The sequence below is a fragment of the Mixophyes fleayi genome, chromosome 10 (genome assembly GCF_038048845.1).
Source record: "Mixophyes fleayi isolate aMixFle1 chromosome 10, aMixFle1.hap1, whole genome shotgun sequence".
Lineage (NCBI taxonomy): Eukaryota > Metazoa > Chordata > Amphibia > Anura > Limnodynastidae > Mixophyes > Mixophyes fleayi.
In genome coordinates, this window is record NC_134411.1 from 46058160 (window position 1) to 46064176 (window position 6017).

Sequence of the window (6017 nt, forward strand, 5' to 3'; positions counted from 1 at the left end):
GGAGGTTCACAGGTGGCGGCCTTAGCTCCCTGTGGAGTTGAGCCTTTATCTTTTGCCTAGACATTAAGGGTTCTCCCTGGGCCGGTCCAACAGTGGGCTACTTTGGGCTGGGTCACTAGGCTACCTGCATTTTTTTCCTTTAAAATAGGCTGCCAAATTGAGATTTGCCCCCCAGTCTAAAATTTGCCAGCCCTTCCCTGATCGGAAGTCATAGGGTATATCCAATGTAGCTTTGTGGGCACCATGTACCATCTAGTTTAGACCTTGAAAGCGTTTTCTTTTATTGAGTTATTGATGGAAGATTTAGCAATGCGAGTCTAATTAATGGCCATCCATCCTGGCCCAATGGTCTTTGAATATCCGACTGCCACAAAACCTCAAAGGGCTCCAATGGCACCTCTTCAGGAGAGAGGATGGAATGATACATGAGAGAAACAAGACCAGGAAAACCCACTCGATACTGACATTGCCTCTCAAAGACTGTGGTTCTGCACAACATTGCAGATTTACACTGTGCCTGAATAACCCTCTCAATTTGCATATAAAAGAAGTATAAAGATGAACGAAGGCCCATTTTCACACAGCGAGCTGAAAATGACCGAGGGGCGAATTTGTCTGAGACATGTGTGAACTGAATGATACCCGCTCGTTGCCATGGCAGAGCATAGGTTGGTGAGCTCCCTGCTGGAAACGAAATGTGATGTCATAACAATATAAGGGGAGAGGGTAATTCAGTGAATTCCCGAGATTTGATATGCCTGTCCTATATGTCTAAAGTGCACTGCAAGGTAGGGTAGGAGTACGTTGAGGCTGGTCTTTGATTCCTGGAGAGCCAGGGAGGAAATTTCAAGGAGTAATTGAGCATAAAACCAACGTTTGACTTCAGGGGCAGACTGCCACGAAACAATGTGACCGAGATTCACCGACTGATAATATTTTTCGAATATGAGAAGCCCATATCCTCCGGACGAGGTAGATTTTACAAGGCATGAACGCTTAATCCGCGGTTTCTTGCCGTGCCAGATGAACACACAGCAAAGTGTCTGCAAGGTGGGCAGAAACCTCACCAGGACCAAAGTAGGTAGGGTCTGAAACAGGAAGAGGATACAAGTTAGGACATTCACCAGTGGGTCCCATTTCACAAGATATGTTGGTAATAATTTGGCAGTGAGGGGGATATCTTCCATATGTTCTGATTTTGCTCTAAACTTGCATCCCTCTGGTCTGACAACTCACCTCTATACCATTGCCACTTTGTTTAAATACGGTCAAATATCATACTGGCCACATTATTATAGCATCCAAATCAGGTATTATACAAACCTGAATATCCACGGAACCCCCACCACTCCATGGCCAAGATTAAAGCCAAAATACAGGCAAGTTACAAAAATGGTATTGGCACATATCAAGATCCCCCTCCCCTTTAATAAATTGACCCAACTGGCAGAGGTTCAGTTTCCAGTAGATGTCCTCCTTAACTTCTCTGTATGCCTAAGGGGGGAATTCAATTGCCGGCGATGTGGTGCACGGACATCGCGCAGCGCACATTGCTGGCATTTAGGGTAAAAAATTCCATGGGGTGTGAGGAAAAATGAGCAGAGATTTTACAGAAATGTCCACCGCAAAGTGTCTCCAGAACGTCCGTGAGACACTTTGTGGCTAATTGAATTCCTCCCTAAGACTTTGTCTAAAAAGATTACTCATGTAGGCAATATGATTGTATGTATTGTATTTAATATGTGTGCAATTATCATTATGTTACAAAAATGAATGACCAGTTCACCTTTTCTGTGTTATTTTTTTGTGCTCCTTAATTCTGTATAACACAATAAAGAATAATAAACAAAACAAATATATAACGAATTGTCGTTTTAATTCTCATTGCTGAACATAAGGTAGTTTAACAAAACATGGGAGCAAGGGACTATAAGGGTACACCTAATAAGCATGCACAAAGGAGGAGGAGGGATAACCCTTGTTGTTACAGGGTAGGGTTGTTACAGAGTAGTGGTAATCGCAGTGCACGCGGGTGGGAGCTGCAGGGCAATCCAGCCACATGAATTGTGGAGTTAATTGTACTATGTCTTTACGCTGATTTGTACACTTGTCTGTACTTAGTATACCTTTATAATTGCATTTTATTATAAAAAAATGACATTGTATAAAAAGAGACTAGTGCTTAAGTCCCACAAAGTGAGACACAGTGATAAAGTGGTAGACAATTTGTATACAATTAACTTCTCTAAATGACTAGAACTGTTTTGTTTGACATATGCAAACAATTATGGTTTATTATTACAGCATGTCCTATAGTGGTTAGAAAACAGCAAATGACACATCTTAGGAATCCTTCATATGTAGTGCTCTAATATGGCAGGTTATTTAGACAAAATGCTGACCACAGCTATAAAGGGGAAAAAAAAATCTTTTATACCGCAGGCCAAATTCAATGTGTCTGGGCATGTAATAAGGTATGACTCACGTGTGTACGTCAATACTGAGTTTGTTTGATCAGTCTCTATAGGAATGGAATGTTACATAAAGTGGAGGAGTGTGAGAGAAGTGGGGAGCAGCAGTTATATGTTTTATACATCCCCCTCCCAAAAGTCTGACTGCTGGTTTTATTTCCCCCAAAAAATGATATTAATCATGCAAGCTTTAGTGTTAGGTGCAAATTTTGGCCAGAATTTGCACAGGAGTAAACCATGTTGCTAATGGTGCAAATGTAAACATTGATTTACATGCAGGGTGAATGCAAAGTAGAAACTGGTCAGCTCTGTTTTATACTACATTACAGTACAATACACTACACTACAATTTAGTTGGGCTAGGCTTCACCGACCTCACTGTAAATCAGGTTTTCCACGTGCATACTCCCACCCTCCCCCAGCATAAAATGTTTTCTCCAGGTGCAAATGCACCCAGTAGTTGGATTAGTGTTAATAATTTAGTAATTTGAAAATCACATACAGAGCTAAAAGGTACTCTAAATGGTAGATTGCAGATCACGGAAAATCTCATTTCTGGCCTTTATTGTTATTGTAGTTTTTTAACATATTGCAGCATGACCCATTTTACTCTGCTCCTGCCTTCTTCCACTGTGCTTCTAATTGCAATAACCAAGCTACATAACTTTATTTACCTAGGGGCATAGCAATGCCTCTGTGGGCTCTATAGTAAAATTTGTAAGGGCCCCAATATACCACCCCTATGTATGACCCACAGAAGAAAAAAACACAGCCATAGGACTTTGATAGGGGAGTCCGGCCTTGTAACAGCTGCACCTCCAGCTACTATGGTAGTTACACCTTTGAATTTACCGTTAAACAAGTGCAGTGCGTGTAGTGTTTTGACATTGGAATTACTGTGTAATTTTTATAACTCTAAATTTTATTAAAGCTACATGGGTGACAGCAATCATGTAGAAGATAACAGGGAAGGAAAATCAAACACTGTCACAAAACATTTAAAGAATTGTCATACATAGCGAAAGACAGTGAATAAATGAAAAGTGGTACTGGCTCAAGCAATATCAAGATTATTACGAGGGTAATGGGTCGGGTGGGAGGGGGTCATTGGCTTTAGTGAACCAAGAGGAGGAGGTACCTCAGAGAGTAAAGGAAATTAATCTACATGCAGGAATGTTATGAGCAGGAGTGTCAGGTATGGAAGAGGCAATACATAAGTGGGGCATACTGTGGGCATTACTGGGAGCCCAGATTTGGTGAAACTTATCTTATCTTGTAGGTGGAATATGATTTTCTGCATGTTAGCAATGAACCAGATATAGGATTTTATAGAACGCGGGGAGGCGCTGTACTTTCACAGAGTAGACATCTGCATCTTGCATAGGATAGCAGAGCAGGAAGGACCAAGGGTCCTTCCTAATAGGGCATTGGGGAAGGGAGGACAGGGGGCTACTTGGAGATGACAGGGTACGACCACCAGATATATAAGAGGCTATCTCTATGACTACATTCCCGCCAACAGGCAGGAGAGGCAGTCGCATACATTTTATCTAGTCTATCAGGCGTAAGATACCATCTGTAATATATCTTGTACGCATTCTCCTTAATGTGGATATTGAACTGGAGGCCACACTCAATCTGACGGTCTTCCAGCAGTCCTCCTTTGGGGGAGAGCCAAGTCCCTCTCCCACTCCCTCTCATGACCACTCCCATGGACCAGCAACTTGTCTAGGAGTAAGTTATGGATTGAAGAAATCATGCCTCTCCGTAGTGGGGAGGAGAGACAGAGGGTCTCAAATGGGAAGATCAGAGGAGGTGAGTCACCCAGCAGGAGAGAGAGGAGAAAGTGCCTGATTTGTCGGTATTGGTAAAAGGGCGGGTTTAAGTCGGGGTATTTGGATTGGAGGGCGTCATAAGTCATAGGCTTTTTTCAAGTCCAAAAGGTACCCAGCGAATCAGATACCCAAAGTGGCCCATGTTAGAGAGAAAGACCGAATCACGCCAGGGGGAATGCGGGGTTAAGCAATAAGGGCATAATGTACAAAGGAGTTGGGGGGACGGAGAGATGGCTGTGGTGAGTAATTTTAATGTTACAGTGAGGGAGTTTACCAACACTTCAGAATGCCACGGTTTCCATGGGAAAGAAACCTTCTAAATCACCTGTATGACACTTATTTATTTAGAGTCATTTTTTAGAGCAATTAAAGCCACCATTTAAATTAATATAAAGACTGTACCTTAATGAGCTAAATAATATACATGAAATAACTGAAGTGTTTATACTTAACTATACATGCCCACCACACTCTCTTTCACTCCACTGCAGTGGGTTCCTATATATATAAAGAGACAGGTGCTTCACCAACAAAGCAGGCACAGTTTAGTGACAGATTTGCAAACTTGCGATGTCTGGACTGGTGGATTTATACACAGGGGCAGGACTAGTGACATTAACTGAAATTACTGCATTCTTACCTGTAGGAGATCCCATCAGGATACGTCCTAAAGATGTGGGGGGAGCTTCACCTGTCTGTAGTAGAGTTTGGAGATAAGTACTTACTTTTTAACTCAGTTGAAGTGCAAAGTCAGTGTAACACTGAACTATGTATTTTACCTCCAAGGTTCAATCATTAGGGAAAACCTTGTCTGAGCACTGTAACTAGGTGAAATGATTCATGTTGAAAGGTATGTTTTTCTTATTTTCCCTTTCTCCTATCAACATTGTGTGCATAGGGCCTGATGCAAAGTAGAATGCACACGCAAAAGTAGCGCATCTCAACATACATCTAGCTCTGCATCTGTAGCATGTGTGCCAGGGTCACAGCACATGTACTTACACCCACATACACAGAACCAACTTGTAAGCGCAATAAAACTGTTTTGATAGGGAAAACCTTATTTATTATTAGGTTTCATATAATAGAGCAGACATAACCTTCCTATGCACGATCAATGAAAAAAGCACTCAGCAGCTTCACGTGAAATTGCAATCAGTCAGAAGTGGCTATATCATGCTGGTGATCGTCATCATCCTCAGTACAGGTGAAAATAACATGGCTGTAAAAGGCGTGTCTGCAAAAGTGTTCTGGACTGTATCATCTCGCAATTCTGCGTAAAGTTCCAAATAGACATGTGCAAGTCTGTAAATTAAAGTTGTCTGAAATTGGAACACTCACTATGACTGTTTCAGCAACTGTGGTACAGTAAGGTTACACTGCACTCAGCCAAATCTGAAGCAGGTCACCTGAATCACATGCAACAGGTCAACTCTTTTCTATGGAGGAGTACACACAGAAAGCAGGAATGTTAACTGACATAAAATACTCCTTGGAGTCTGTGTGTAGGCCGCATAAATGACCAAGTCGGTCAATCAGATCTCTCTGTGTGTATCTAGATTTACTTTTCCCTTACCCTTTTGTTCTCGTCTGTCTTCCTCCTGTACTCCCTCTATCTCACTGTTCTCACTTCCTCCATCACTCATCTAATCCATCTGTCTAAAATGGCCCAACCTCTCTCCAGCTGGCTGCTTTCTGATTGGAGGGATTC